Below are 16643 nucleotides of genomic sequence, written 5' to 3'. Positions count from 1 at the left end.
GCCTAAACAATAGAGGCTGGTACGAGAACGAGTTTCGATGTGAAAGTGGTACTTCAATCGAAACAAATATTCGCTGTCACTGATCCCAAACACACACCGAGAAGGGATGCTGTGATATAGTAACGGCACTGACTGCTCACAGAGCTGTGATATAGAGCGGCTACCCGTATCGGAGGATAAGATAGAATAGGAGTGGGGAAGCATAAGGGGCCCAATTGGTGGCCTGGATGCATCGGAATATCCGAACTGGAGTGCTGACCCCTGGCAAAATCTTATCTTATCTCTTCTTAAAAACAAAAAAATAGGTTGCTTTTAAAATTTTAGGACTTTCGAGAACTAGGCTAAAGCGGTCTTTAGACTAGTGGTTTAGCCCAGTTCTCGAAGGTCTTAAAATCCTGAATAGCGATCATTTTATTGCTTTTTGATAACCTTATAAGTCACTAATCTTTAATAATCCACTCCTAAATTACATTTTTCCGAAAATCGTAATTGACTTCAGACCAAAGACTTAGCCATATAGCTTAACTGCTCTAATTTCTTATTAATCACGATTTTTCGAAAAAAATTAATTTAGGAGTGGATTATTAAAGATTAGTGACCTAAGGTTATCAAAAAGCAATAAAACTGCTCGCTATTTAGGATTTTGAGACCTTTGGGAACTGGGCTAAACCTCTAGTCTAAAGACCGCTTAAGCCTCTAGGCTAAAGACCGCTTTACATCATTAAGCGGACGCTGTATATTACTCTACTCATTGCCAGCTTGAAATTAAAGTTTCTAAAGTAAAAGCTTAATTGTAACCAATATACAACTGTAGGGGAAAGTGCGCTACCTTCGATCGATTTATGCTTCGCAAAAATCAGTTTTTCAATGTGTTATAAATGAATTTGGTCCATTATAATACTATATTTTAATCCATAGGGAACATAGAGAAAAAATTAATTGTCCGAAGATTGAGTTGTCTGAAGGTAGCGTGATTTCCCTTAAAGGAAATTATGCTGTTTTTTTTTGTAGTCAGCGTGACCAACGTAACCCCTTAAGGGGTTAGGTGGGTCTCGAAGAATAAAAAAAAACTCATATTTTCTCTATTTTTTTCAATGTTTTTATTCAATTTTTTTATTATTTAATTTTAAGTAGCTTTCCCCTACTGTGTCTATTCCTTTGTACCCCACTGTATACATATTGGTGCTTCGACAAAATGACTAGAATTTTCTATTGGAAATACTACTCATCTCATTGCGGAAACCGTCCAGTTTTATTTGGACTCATAGATTAAAATGCTCCGCTGGACAGGTTTTTCAGTGCTGACAGAATGTCTTGAATATTATTCAGGATGTAATTTATTTGCTCATGAGTGTCACACATCTCACCGTCAATTATATATAAATTTTTTTTGTAACTTATTAGAGTGTGTAACTTTTTTTTCGTCACACGTACGTGTGAATGAAAGGCAAGACGATGGAGTCTCTTATTAATATTTAAGTGAAAGAAAACATATGTCATGTTAATTACGCAGTGTTTCAGGGAGACAATCTGCACGACAAAGAAATGCATTCGAATTGCAATGAAATTTTTGTTAGGAAAAAAACAACAGTTAAAAACATATCCAAACATTAATTTTCTGAGATCGCACGCTTTCCTACTTTTTTTTCTGGAAAAAAATATACACAAAAAGAGATTTGTAAAGATAACAAAAAAGTGTGTAGATACAGGATATTAAACAAATGGCAATTTGAAAAGAGAAAAAAAAACAACATACTCTTCAAATTGCCATTTCAACCTGTTTCCATTTGTTAAAAAAAAAACGCACGAATAAATTTTTATCGTAATTATAGCTGTGTTCGCAAAAGTTGGTCGAAATGAGTAGATTTCGTGTACAAAACCTATCCCAACAAAGTAAGAATTGAGACAGGTTCAATGACCTAAGCCGAAGTCTTTTTGGTGTATAGTTTTTTCTCTCTGCTGATGTTCGTGCTTCTCTTTCTTCTATATTTTTGTCGTCACTGTATTTGCTTACATGCGTAGAGAAAACTTGTGATTGGGTCGTGCTCGAGGCAAAAATGTAACGTCGAAAATTTTCTTTCTGCGGATGGTACTTTGGGCAAAAATTTTGCAGTCAAACCGTGCCATGGCTTGTCTTGCAAAAATAATGGGTATTGCGTGAAAAAAGGGGGAAAAATCTTCTTTACTCATTGTACAAACTCTCTTGAGAAGATAATATACATACTTTTTGAGCTATGTGTCTTCTTGCACTAAAAAATAACAGTTTTTTTTTGTGCACAGAAACATTTTTTTTTTGAAGGCATTTTTCTTCCACTTTTAGACATGCACTTTAGAGAAATTACATATCTACTGAATATGCTATGAAAAGAGATGAAAATTATTTGAAATTATTTGCAAAATTAATGAAATTTTCAAACGGTCAGTTTAAAGCAAGATATTCGAAAATGCACTGAACAGTAAGGGCCTTGACAGACCTGAGGATTAGCCGAGAGACGGCTTAACATAATTATACTTGAAATAATGATTAAACTTCATTTCTATCACTTTCCGCTAAGTCGTCTCTCGGCGTAAGTCGCAAGTGTGTCCAGGGCATAATATAGAAAATCTTCCTAAGTGATTAGTTCCTGAGATGAAATCACCTTGCGTCACATTATTGCGCCTTGCGTCCCAGTTAAAAAAGGAATAAAGATTTTTGGTCAGTAAATAACGTAATACGGGCTTCAGACCTAAGGCTTAGCTACCTGGCTTAACTCCTCTAATTCCTCATCAAGCATGATTTTTTAGGAAATTCTTGTTTGGGATTGAATATTAAGTGCAAATGATTCATTAGATTTTGAAAAATCAATAAAATTGCTTGTTATTAAGATTTGTGAGACCTTCGGGAACTGGGCTAAAGCTCCAGTCTGAAGCCGGCCTTAGTATTGGATTATTAAGAAAGAATGGCTAACTAGATTCTGAAAAAGCAATAAAACTGGTTGCCATTTAGGATTCTGAGACCTATGGGAACTGGGTTAAACCTCTAGTCTGAAAATCGCTTAACGGTGATCAGTAGAATTCAGCAACACTCTGATAATACCATATGACAAATTTCGTTCAAACCCAGTATGGGAATTCTGTAACAATATGACCAAATCATATAACAAATATTCGAATATTAAAGTCCCATGCGAGTAATGAGCGCCCACTGATAAAAGCTCCGTAAAGCTCTTAACAACTAATATGTATCCGATATTCAATTTCTTCTTCCAAATTTACTACTTAAAATTTTTAAATTACCGACATAATATTGTCCAACTTTTTCAAAAATCCTCTCAGGACAGTTTTTTGAAAATGTGATTCTGTAACAGTGATATTGTCATTTAAGCTCAAGTGTTAATGTCAAAAGTCATACAGTATTTGACATTTTTGGTAATTCAAATAACAATGAAGTTTATGAAAAAAGGGGTATTTAAGCACCCCAGGGGTGACATGATAACTTATTTTCGATACTATCGAAACACATCCAAACTGGGATTGATCAGTGAGATCTTTTTCTTAATCATCTGTTTCTCTATTTTTTTATCTCCTTTTTTCTTTTTGTAAATTTGTCGTGTGTCGTTGTAAATTTACCTGTGGTATCTCTAAAAGATACCCAAAAATGATAAAAATCGCTAGACGCATTTCAAGCATGGTATGTTAATATGGTCCCAGGGGACTTATAGGGGACTTATAGTCCCCGGAAGTTTCCAAGTTGCTATTTCTAACCGTTTGGGACGGACAGACAAACATCGTGACGTCAAAAAATTCGAAATTTCGAATTTCCAAAATTCTCCTAAAATTTGGCTCCTTAAGGGTAATTAGTGGAAATAAGAACTCAAAATTGAAGGATTAAATATACTGCTCTCTCTGTGGAGTTCGAGCAGTAAATACACAAATTTTTTTTTAAGTTCAAAATATTTACAAATTACAGTGCCCGCTCTCTAATCCGGATCGCCGTAATCCGTACGAGTTGTCGACGGTTACATTTAAAATCATATTGAGGTTATGTATGCATGTGTGTTCAGCAATGAGAATGAATTAACCTGTGAAGTTTTTGGTTAATAAATGAAGTATAATAGCATAGATTTCTCTAATTATCTTTTTTGAATCTATTTTAAAACTTTTATACTAATTCTACAAAAAAAACTTGTATTATGTTTCCAATACGTTGAAAAAAATCAGAAAAAATCCATCCGGATTAAGAAGCGGACATCTGTCACATTGTCTCCCAATCATCCGGATTATAAAGCGGACACTGTATTTACAAATTTTGTTTTTCTTAATTATATAAAATATTTTCAAAAAAAAAAACCTTTTTGTTTCTATTGATTCGTGCAGTAAAATTTATAAGATTATTGTAAATAATATATGGTTGACGTTCTCATTATTAAAAAAAGGCCAGTAAGCTTTTATTCCCGTTCTTTTTCATATTGACACTAGTTTACGAATTTTGAATCACAATTTTAAATTAGTTTTATCTTTATCTTTATTTTGTGTAAAGCACACATTTTCGAAAATCGAACTATGCAAAACCGCTTCAATACACTCATATCGATAGATCTATTGCATATTATTCATAGTCGACTTAGAATTATATTGCACCTAGAAGTATGTTGTTCCTGGGGGACTGACGCTCTACAACTCGTGAAAATTTGGTGATTATCTGATGTCCGGATGACACTACAGTAGACTCACGCTAATTCGGCTCTTTTAAGATCGAGCTACATTTTAATTCGGACTGCAATTAAATTCGAAAAAAATTGTTGACATTTTTCAAGTTTAATTATGATTATCAAATGAAGCCAATATGTTCAAATTTGCCATGGTTTGTCTTAGTTTTGATGTAATTTTGCATTATTAATGGGTTTTCATGAAATTTCCAGTATATATGAGCATGTAAACTCAATATATGTATGCAGATCAATAAAATATCGTTGCATTTCAAAAAGTTTGTCGTTCGAATTTCTCATTAATTCGGGTAGAATTTGGTCCCAAATGCTCGAATTTGAGAGAGTCTACTGTATATATATATTTTTTTAAACTTTACTTACACGTGCAGTAATAGTAATCGAGGAAATCGCCAACTTCAGGCCTTCTGAAAAGTTATCATTCTATGTTAGAATAATATGGATATCAAATAGAACCGTCAATATGTACAATGTACATATTAAATTGCAAAGTTCTTTAAGTTTTTTTAATGTTTATTTTATTAAAGCAATCTGCACATGAATACAAAAGGGAGTACAATGAACTTTATGAGGGATAAAACAAAAAAACAGGCGACTTGCTGGTTGATCTCAGGTATCAAATTCATTCCAGAATCTATAAAAGCAAGAATAGGTCTGAAGCTCCTTAAGTGTCCAAATTCCCAAATTTTACCCTATAGAACTTTTCAGAGAAGATTTTATCAATCCAGTACCCAATAGTACTAAAGTATCAAAAATATTTATCAGGGTAAACCTCAGCGGAGCATTTTTATATTGAGATATGGACTTTGAAACAAAATGCTCTATTTTATAAATGACCAAAATAGTTTATTCCTTCATCTTTGTCGTTTACATGGTTTTATAAAAAAAAAAACAAAATTTAAATCTTAATTTTTCTCAATTTCAAGAAGCTTGCATAAAAGCTCTTTTTTGAATTGAATATCTCGTTGATATTATCTTGGTCCCACAATTAAAACCATTGTATACAAAAGATTAAATTTAAAATAAAATTTAATTTTTTTTTAAAAATTTCGAAAATTTCATGAAATTATTAAAGTTCGCAAAGTAAGGAGCACCTTCTCTGCACTATATACTATGTAAAATAAGTGTATGATTCTTTAAAATGTTAAAGAACAAGATGTATGTTGTATGGGTGTGATGATGAATGATGATAATAGCGAATTAATTCTTCCAAGAATTTAGATGGCACTAATCTTATATACCCTACTCACGCCATCTCCACACAATTACTTTAATATGAAATTATTTATTGGGATGTATCACAATTACAGCGTATGAAGTTCAAGTTAAAAAGCTGAGTGATAAAAGTTTTATTGTTTTCTACTGAATACATACGCACATTCTGCGTGGAAATGTACTAAGAAAATAATGTAAGAATGTGATTAGATGAGGCATTGCTGTCTTGTAACTAAGCACATTATGAATTATTAAAAAATGGTAATGTTTTATTAGCTAAAATGTTTCAGCTGGCAAAAAATTGTAATCTGACGGAAATGCAATTAGGGAGAACTTAATTTTACGATTATTCTATATTCTCTCCCTATTTGTCAGAGTGTGTGCAGCTTATGTAATATTAACAATGCATCCACGCATGCATTATGCCACTGTGTGAATATAGATTTTCACAAACATAATGAGGGGTTGGCTTATGCGTGAGGAGAATTATGTGTGGGGTCTCGCTGATAATGAGAGATTAGATGCTTTGGCAGGGAAAGAGGTGGATGTTTGAGAATTGAAATTTTGCACCAAAGAAATGGACAAGGAATCGTGAAAATGCGCACAGTAAGACATCCGCTTAGTAATTTGAGTCTTTTTCCCTTCCTATACCAAACGGTCCCACAGGAAAAATAAAAAGCAAAATGGGAAACGCATTGTAAATTTCCTTTATTGAATTATTGCAAAAAAAAGGCAAGAGAATACGTAAGTGAATGAGATGGTGCAATTTGAAAATTCTATTTTCTCTTCATTCAATTATTCAAAACGATAACCGTTATTTACACTTTTAGAGAAATTATAGGTTGGCTAAATCTACAATGTCAATGACAGTTGACAGCATATATTGTGACCTGTCAGATTCCTAGTTTGACATTTGTCGCCACTCTTCGAAGAATATGTCAATCAGATTTGGGCGCGACTTTCTTCGCGAGACGAATCAAGCATGGTGCTGATGGACACACTACCTCTGCACAGATATCGAAACACACTCAAATCGTTTGCTCAATGATTGACAGACCAAATATTTATTTTGCATAGCAATTAGATAGATTGGATGTCCTCCCACTACTTGACAAGAGCTGCTTAATGCCTGTCCCTGCACTCACCACTGGATCTCCCAATGGAGATGGCACTGAATAAAATAATGTTATGTACAAAAGTCAACCATCAAGCACTTAGCTATACAATTTTTGAGATATTTTTAGATTATTTAGCGATAAAGCGACAAGAAATGAATATTCATTCCATATTGTGACTGAGAAGAGAACAAATAGTAATTGAATTTATCAAATTGATTTTTATTTCTTTCTTTTGTTGCTCGAACTCAAAGAAAGAGCAATATAGGGTTGAAGAAACGCCTATTGGTAGGAGAAAGTACTCTTTGTTCGAACGTTCATGCCTTCGAATAATGTGAATTTTCTTTTATTTTTCGAAAGAAACTTATACACATTTTAATTAAATATTAGTTAGCTTATCAATAATTATTGAAATTTATGTATAAAGTAGTCTTCAGAATAGAGGTTTAGCCCAGTTCCCGACGGTCTCAAAATCCTAAATAGCAACCAATTTTATTGATTTTTTTTTAGAATTTAATTTGTTTAATTATTTGTTTTTAATAATCCAATTCTAAGTCAATTTTTTCCAAAAAAAATTTATTGTTGAAAAATTAAAGCAGTTAAGCCATATGGCTAAGTCTCAGGTCTTAAGCTCGTATAAAGGCGTCTACACATTGGGAGCAATTTTCGTCAAAAATTGCGTTTTTGACAGAAATTTGACGTTTCCACCTACAACACTGCAGGAAATTTCCTTCAAAAAACCAATTTTTGACAAAAATTGCTCCCAATGTGTAGAAGCCATAAGTCTCTTAAGAAAAATAAAAGAAATTGACATTATTCGAAGGCATGAACGCTTGAACAGAGAGTACTTTCCCCTATCTTTTCGGAAATTGCGAGTTAATGAAGAAAAACGTCATTGTCTAAGGGTAAGGGTATCGTTCACTTGTCAAATAGGGCGCTAGTATTAGCCACACTGTCTCCTTCGATAGCGGCTGAGGGCTCGATGTATTCCCCTCTCATAATACTTGCATTTAATTAAATATAAAGGAGGCTTTCAGGCTTCGCATACACTCTGGCTTCGAACATATCATATCTATCTCATGTTTCTTTAATGAATCTGGGTTAATGCTTTTCAGAGGAAATGTGTAACTTTAAACTAACTAATAAAATATATTGCCATTAGGTCAGACTCATTGAAGGAATATGCAAAAAATAAGAAGTGTTCGAAGCCAGAGTATGTGCGAAGTCTGAAAGCAGTGAGAAAAAGTAAATGTTAAATTTTGGAATCAACTTTACCCCTCGATGCTTAATCCGAAAAACGATCTCTGTTATATGTTAAGTCTAAGATCTCCTATGTCCAGATGACAGCTGTCAAACAAATAACTCAAAAATAACTCAAATTTAAGTGTATCAATGTCACTACCTTCACATTTTCAAAATATGTAGTACGTTTAGTTCACCAATTTTTCAAATGGTTTAACATTATTTAGGTGAACCAAGTTTTATAATGACTGAATTTTTCCTATGTTCCTGAATAAAAATATGTCTTCGTAATATATTTAAAAACAGGGCACCATCCTCTAGTTTTTAAAACATGGAAGCGATGAGTCACATTTATTGAGAAACGAAAAATTTAGTCATTCCGAAGCATGGGCACTTTCTTCTATTACCGAATTTATCGAATAAACAGCAGAAATTTCGAATACTTTTTACAGTTTAACATCAAACACTTTATTTGCTCTACAAAACAAGAAATACTTCAAGGAATCTTGTGTTGCTTAATAGAGTACAGAAGATGGATTCGTGCTACAGAGAAATGTGAAAGTTGAGCAGGCAGCTAATCTGAAAGAAGCCTTTTCCCTCACTCGAGCGTAAGTACGTTTCGTTGTGGGTATATGTTGCTCACATGAAGTATAGTGGCAAATGTGAATTTTAGTTAAACACAATACTTAACCCATAAAGTACACCGTGTGGCATCTCCTAACATAAAAGGGGTCCGCACTGGCTTATACGAACAGTGAATCGAGTTTTCTACTATTTCTTTGGAGAGATCGGTTTTGAAGTTGGCGGTAGAGGCATTAAAATAAATTTAATGTTATCATTTTTTAAGTATCAGTACAAACGGGTTGTAGATACCAATCCGGAATAAAAGGATAGCAAAGTTGATATGACTTCGCCGAACTAAACCTACTTTTGAAGATATAGAAGTTTATTCAATAATTCGAGCATCCCGCGAAGTTTAGCTAGCATAACCACCCCTTTTCTCTGTGTCTTCTCACCAGAGAAATTGAATGAAGAAAAAGTCTGGTGGCAAAAAGAGAAAAATATAAATCTTGTGGCGGGTTAAGGCAAAAAAAAAGGAGAGCAAGATGAAAGAAATCTTTTGTGTAAGTCATTTTACTCTTTGGTTATATTGATAAGAAAACAACTTGTACCAATAAAATGTTGGGAGTTGTTAACCACATAAAGAATGAGAAAGAAACTTGCACAAATACATGGGGAATTATAATGGTGGAAATGAACAAAAACTGACCCACGGAATCGATCATGGCCAAGCATCACAAATGCGACAACATTCCGTTTTGTATTGAGGTGCTCAAGAATACTGAAATTACCAAGTACTCTCGCTCAGCAAACTACTGACGATCATTCTGGATGATTCTTCTTGTTTTGTTTGACAATTGCCAAGGAATGGAGGGATAGACATTGTTATATAGACATATGTATAATACTTGGGATATGGCCTGGCGAGATGGTCAAAGTTTAATGCCTCTTGCACCACTATAAGAAGACACATTGAATATCTGAAATGAAATGTGGAAATCATGGCACAAGTGTGTGAATTTACAAATAATTCGATCAACATTAACTCTGTTCGTGGAGTGTCTCACCAAGGGGCTAATAATGCAATTGGCACAGTATCTTGTTTGTCAAGTTGTTGGTCATCTCAGTGCTTTATTATTCTTGAATTCCACCTAAACGCTTCTTAATAGCTATTTTATCGTCGTACTTGAAAATCTGAAACAAGTCTACCAATAAACACTTTTAAGGTGAAATCTACTTCTTTTTTTCACCCTTTAATTTTTATTAAGGTTTTTGAGCGTCAAATTTATTGATCTGCTCCGCGAGCTTTGAATTTAGCCCTACGACGTGTAATAATAACACCTTAATATTATTTCAAATTTGATAACTATTTAAAATGGTACTTAATACCTCAATAAAACTAATCTAATTAAGATACAAATTTATCTGTAAATTCTATTAGAAATACAGGCCGGAAAATTGAAAAATAAGTAAAATAAAAATAAATTTTATCAGTGCTAAGTAAAAGGTTGTTGCCAACAACTAGTGCTTTGAATTACTTCTTCCTTGCTTAGAGGAAAGTGAGGCAACTTTACTGAGAAGCTTCAACTTTAATCTTCTTGTAATTAGGAAAGAATAACCTAAATTTAGTCCAAATGGAAATCTCAGATAATTTCTGAGAAATGGAGTCATTCTGTTTGTTCGTCCGTTCGTGTGTCCGGCTATCGCGTTCTCTATAAACTAAATTCTTAGAGATAGCGACTGGGGATTTTCAGGAGCCCCCGTAAGTCAACACTGGGACCATTAACATATCCCTTGTTTTGCTCCCGTTTAATCACTCCTAATAACGGTTTTTCAAGGTCAAAAGTTAAAAAGGCTCTAGAGAGCGTATTTCTCAACCGAATGGTATCATATTTGGGTTCCACATATTTGGACATATTTGGACTCCAATCAATTCTGAACTGTGAATGAACTGATTGTGATCTGATAACTATTTTTTATCCAACAATCAATTTTGTTACTTCTCACCTTTTGGGCGATCTTTTAAGCGATTTATGAATCGGTTATGAATTGGTTGTTTTATTAGTAGAAACAATATTTAGTAGTACACTTCCTACCAAATAACATGAAAATCAGTTTTTTTTTGGAAAATCAGTTGAAAAGCAATTTAAAAGTTCGAATGTAGCTAATCTATGAATAAATTTAGTAATTGTGCATTGCATATTATTTAAATGCTTTTTTTCGCAAGTTATTATAGCAGAGTCTGAACTCTAACTTGGCTTGTCCGGAATTCCGCGTATATCCAGTAAATTAGAATCGAAATATTTAAAATCGGAAAGATGAAATGAAACATGTTAACTGCCTAAATTTATTTTATGATCTTTGAACTTCACATTTCCTGTGTAATAGCTTTAAAGCTTAATAGTTTTTAAGCTCACGTTTCGGGAGTTTACATTTTAAAAAGTTTTGCATTTAATATTGATCGTTCTATTGATTTTTTGTTCCAGATTCATCTAAAACACTTCTTACGGGAAAGATGAGGACAAGAACTCTATCTGGCAATAGTTACAACCTGAGAAAAAGGTGTAGTACCGGGAAACATAACAGGGCAGCGGTAGCAACGTTCTCAGTAGTGTATTTTGGAATTTTACTTTGACAAATAAAAAAACATGGTAAATTAAAAATATATCTTTTTAGAACTGCTGAAAAGGCGCTTAGTTGAAAGTCCTTAATTAAGTACTTAATGAAAATACTTTTTATGTCCTTAATACAAACTACTTAATTAAGGACTTTAATAAAGACCTTAATTAAGTACTTAAAATTAAGGCTGAGTCATGGCATATTAGTTTCACTACTTACCACAAAGCGCTGACTTTTGTCTCATTTTCATATATTTTTTAAGTTTTTAGATGTTCTACAACTCCTCAAAATTAAATCTTTGAGTTAAGAACTTATTAAATGCTTAATAAGTACTTAATGTGTTAGCCGGGATGTTCAGCATTTGCAATGTAGCCCCACTGCCCCATAGTCCATATATTGACCACGAAAAACTTCTTCATGATCTTTCATGAATCTGTCTCTTCTCATACTTTCAGAACACAAAAAAAAATTTTGGAACCTATTTGGTATACATCCAATGCTAAATACCTTGACCATGAAACCCAATGGAACCACCGCACCGGTAAATTATTTGAATTTGTATTACTCCAACAAATAACTGCAATGGCTCAAAAATTTATGATAAAAAGACATAACAAACACTTTCAATTTAATCCAGTTTTATAAAATTAATTGCACAATTTAAATGAGAAGCTTTGCGGAATTAATAATTTTTGTGAATAATATAAATTAGTCAATGATTTAATAATACGAAAGTTTTGTCCTATCTTTTCAAAGAAATAAAAAAAATATGCACAAATTTATTGAAAGTGCCCCTTCATTAAACTGCCCCACCTTCCTTTATAAAATTTGTTTATGCAAATGAAAAATGCCATGTTAAGGGTTAAGGATTAGACTATTCTACTTTTTGTCCTCTTATAGTAGGAGAAGTGGGTTACTTTTGAATTGGGACACCTTTGAACTTAGACTTAGAGGGAAGTGGGGCAGCTTTGAATTAGGTACATTTAAAATAGGACTTATTCTGTTATTCTTCTATTTTTAAATGGAAAGGGGCCTTATCAGTATACTAATTTAGCTCCACGCACCAATTGTGAAGCTGAATTATATGATGATAAGGCTCAATTTGATTAAAAATGGGAGAAAAACCTCAATTTTAAAGCTGCCCCACTCCCCACCCCCTATTTGTCTTATTTTTAAAAAGAATTTAAGCTTGTTATAATGTAATTTAATTTCAGGCTTGGTTAGTGGAATTAAATTATATGACGGAAAAAAGCCCAATTTTAAAGCTGACTCAATTCAAAGGTGCCTCACTATCTAATAGATAATTTTCCAGCGAATGGTCCTAAGGAAATATTGGACTGTCCGAAAAAGGCCCATATCTCCCCATAAAGGTCTTGAGATAAGTACTTAATTTCCCGAATTCCAAACCTCTGTGATCCGAAATTAGAATAGGTCTCCATTTAATACCATCTTGTCAATGGCCTTTATAATGTCAAACTAAATTAAAGGATCTGAATGTGGTATTAATTATTTGCGAAATGCAATTAATTAAAGATGATGAAGGGGGTGAGAGGTTTGGTGGCTGTGAGCGGCGCGAACTTGTGACCGAGTTGGCGCAATGTTCCAAAATTGGCATGGCCCCCAGTGAATCGGTGCCGAATATCAGTGTCAATGGCCCAGGTCAGTGCCAAAAACTGGGTGGTAGCCGAAACTGAAAGTTGACTGTTGGCGTAGGTCTGGGAGTCGGGTGTGCAAGAAGTGACGAGAGGGAGCGAATTGGCAGCACAAAAGCGAATTTGCGTGGAGAGCGTCCGCTACCAAAAACAATAACCGGCTTTCATGGGAATTCGCGAATCTCATCAGACTTTGACGCGCAAAGAGAAACCATATGGTGGGCACAATGGCATCCCCTTACCAAGTCCCCCCTTGCTCCTCCGTCCACAGCGATTCATCTTTTTCGCCATTCGTCTTGCACACATTGGACTTCCTCCTGCGCCCCCCCCGGTCGGCCGCTGCCGCCGCCAAAAAAAGAAGCGGCCCAACAATGCGTTGCGCGTGTGCAAAAAAGTGTGTGAGTGTTCAAATTCTGCTGGTTGCAAGTCTCTTCTGGGGCGATTGTAGTGGTACCCCAGAATGGGAGTTTTTCGGTATGTTGGTAAATTGGTAAAGTGGCGAGTGACTTTTGCTTTGAGCCGCGCGCCTCATTTCATACACACAAGGAATCACTTTTATTGGCTTGCACAGCGTGTACGAAAAACTTGAAGGCACAACACAGTCGAAGCTTGGGTTGGAAGAAGGTCACTGACCGCCCCATGAGTTCGCCAAATTCTCTGTTCATTTTTGCCAGGCGGCGAGGTCACTTTGCTGCATTTTTGCTGGAGCTAGTTTATCGGTCCGGACTTGGGAGCCGCCAAGAAACATATTGCGCCGGTCAGTGTCAGAGCGCAATGGAAGTGAAATGCGGATAGCGCCAAATTGGAAGATTAGCGCCCGTAGTTCAGTGTGTGAGCGCAATTTGCCGAAAAGGTCAGCATGAAACAATCTCCACGTCTTTCGCGGATACCCCCCGTATCCCTTTGCCAGTTTAATATTGTTTTTCAGCAGTTGCAATTCCTAAATTGAAGACAATCTTCCCGATTCGCTGAACAAGAAATAAAAGAGGTTACACACTAAAAAGAGTGCCAGGGCAGGGAGGGGAAAATGCAATGGGGCACGGATAAAAAAGCAATGCAAGGAGACCGAAGTTGACTGTTGGCAAAAAAGAGTCCAAGAGCATGGTGGCCGGGCCGAGTATAAACATGGTATAAACGAAAAAAAAAATTTATATATGTGAGCGCACAAATATTTTTTGAGAGCGCCCAACCAAACCGACTATCTCAGTTGTTGGGCAGGCTCCATCGCCACCAGCCTGATGAGAATCAGCGAACCAACAACATGCCAAACCGAACCAACCGGCCAAATGGTCGTTGGCCGCACTCAAGGTCGGCCCCGGTGGATGAAATTTTAAAAATAGATTTTCGAGCGCTTAAAATTGCCTTTTTGAAGTTGCACACACAATACCAGAGGAGCCCACGAAATGTTTTTGCTCTCTGGAGACTCTTGCCAATGCTGAAAATGTCTGTTCAACTTCGCGGTTTTTTCATGCCATAACCCCACATCCCGCACTTTTGGGCCCTTCGGCGTCACACTATTCGCGCGCTCTGATGAGAACACAAATACACAAACCGAACCACCAGTCCAAACAGCCACAGCATTGACTTTGAGATGTTTTGGGGGGGGGGGGGCAATGCGGGGGACCCATGGGCAAAAGGTGGGGGAAATCTAAGAATTGATGATGATTTGACAACAATTGATGCAATTGCGAATTTCAAAGAGTTGAATGTTACCAAGAGATCACCAAGGCACGGGCACCAAAGCGAAAACTCGGGGATCTCGTGGTGCTCTTGGCCAAAGCTGTACTTGATTCTTGCACTCTTGCACAGATGAACTTGCAGCGTGATTAGATAATTGGAGGATGGCATGTACGCTTGGGCTGCTTCTTGACTCCCCAAGAAGGACAGAGACATGGAAAATTATCATCAGATAAATAGAGTAAAATATACTTATTTGGGAGATGACCACACCTTTATGGATGACCAACAATTAGCCATCACCATCTTTTTGTGTTGCCTTATGGTTTCTCTGCAATTACACATTACCTATTGGTGTACTTGAGATAAAATCTTTCTTTAAAATGTAACTTAAAGATGTACAATCCAATTTGGTCATTTATTTTTTAGGGTTTTTGAAAATATTGCAAACTTTATTTTACATTTAAAAAACTAAATAAACTAATTATTAAATTATTAAAAAATAGCCTAGTTCAGAAGTGGGATAACTTTGAATTTAGGACAGCTTTGAAATTGAAATTTTTCTCTTATTTTTAAATGGAATTGAGCCATATCTATTTATGAAGGTAAATTATATCATGGTAAGGCTCAATTTTATTTGAAAGTAGGAAAAATCCCAATTTCAAAGCGTCCTTCAATTCAAAGCTGCCCCTCTTCTCTCTACAGTCATTTCAACAAGAACGAAGTATGTACAAAAACGCTGGCAGCTAAAATTCCGAAAGCAAAATTCTTGAATGGTCAAAATCTTGAAAAAGATTTAAAAAAAATTAAAGTTGTGCGATGACTAAGTTCTTTGGTGAAACGGTTTAAAATCAGTCTGAATTTTTATTGCCTTATAAAGTAAAAAAAAAATATATAAATTCAAAACATTCTAAAGAATTAAAGATTCAAAAGTAATGTTAAACATTAGGAATGTCCTTAAAAATCAACTTGCAAGCCTTAAAGATGATCCATGTAATGAAAGTTCAAAAAGCACACCAAAACCAGAATCATTGAAAAAATCCATGTTGTTTCTAAAGTCCCAAGTACGACCACGCTTGATCTGAACAAAATCGCTGCTTGTCTTAATAAATGTCATAATATTTTTGACCATTTGTCAGCAATTTCTTTTAGGTTAAAAGGCTTTTTCTAAACAAGTTATTTCTAGTCATAAACATTAACTATGCTAAAAAAAAACTTTTATTTTATGAAATAGTAGAATGGTTTAATCGGTTTTCTGTAAGTAAAATACCGTCAATTCAATCTAGCAACACCCGATACGCAATTATCGTATCGGATGAACTTTATAATAAACGCATCAGTTATTTAGAAATTCATTGATTTTGACTTAATTATATATCATGGGAACAGATTTCGACTAAATTTCTAAATTGAATAATTCCGAAAAAATGACGTGCGTCCGTTTTCTTCGTTTATCTATAACCGACTTATGGCCTCTACACATTGGGAGCAATTTTTGTCAAAAATTCCTTTTTTGAAGGAAATTCCCTGAAGCGTTGTAGGGGGAAACGTCAAATTTCTGTCAAAAACACAATTTTTGACGAAAATTACTCCCAATGTGTAGACGCCTTTAGACTTCCTAGACGTCAAACAGTAGATGATATCCGCTTCTCGCTTCCGCTACTTTTCAGTAATGGACATTCATTAGAAATGTTTTCCTTTTCGTTTTTCCTCCCACATATTTTTTTAAATTACTTCAAAATTAAGGAAAAGCTTGAGTTATGGGGCTACATTGATATACGATTTTTTTACATGGTTTTAAGGGTTTTAAAGGAAACTAGGCCTTAAAATGTGATGCTATTAGCTGTACAAAACAA

This window comes from Phlebotomus papatasi, chromosome 1 (genome assembly GCF_024763615.1).
Source record: "Phlebotomus papatasi isolate M1 chromosome 1, Ppap_2.1, whole genome shotgun sequence".
NCBI classification, from domain to species: domain Eukaryota; kingdom Metazoa; phylum Arthropoda; class Insecta; order Diptera; family Psychodidae; genus Phlebotomus; species Phlebotomus papatasi.
The sequence above is the reverse complement of the archived record's forward strand: the minus strand, read 5'-3'. Positions refer to the sequence as shown.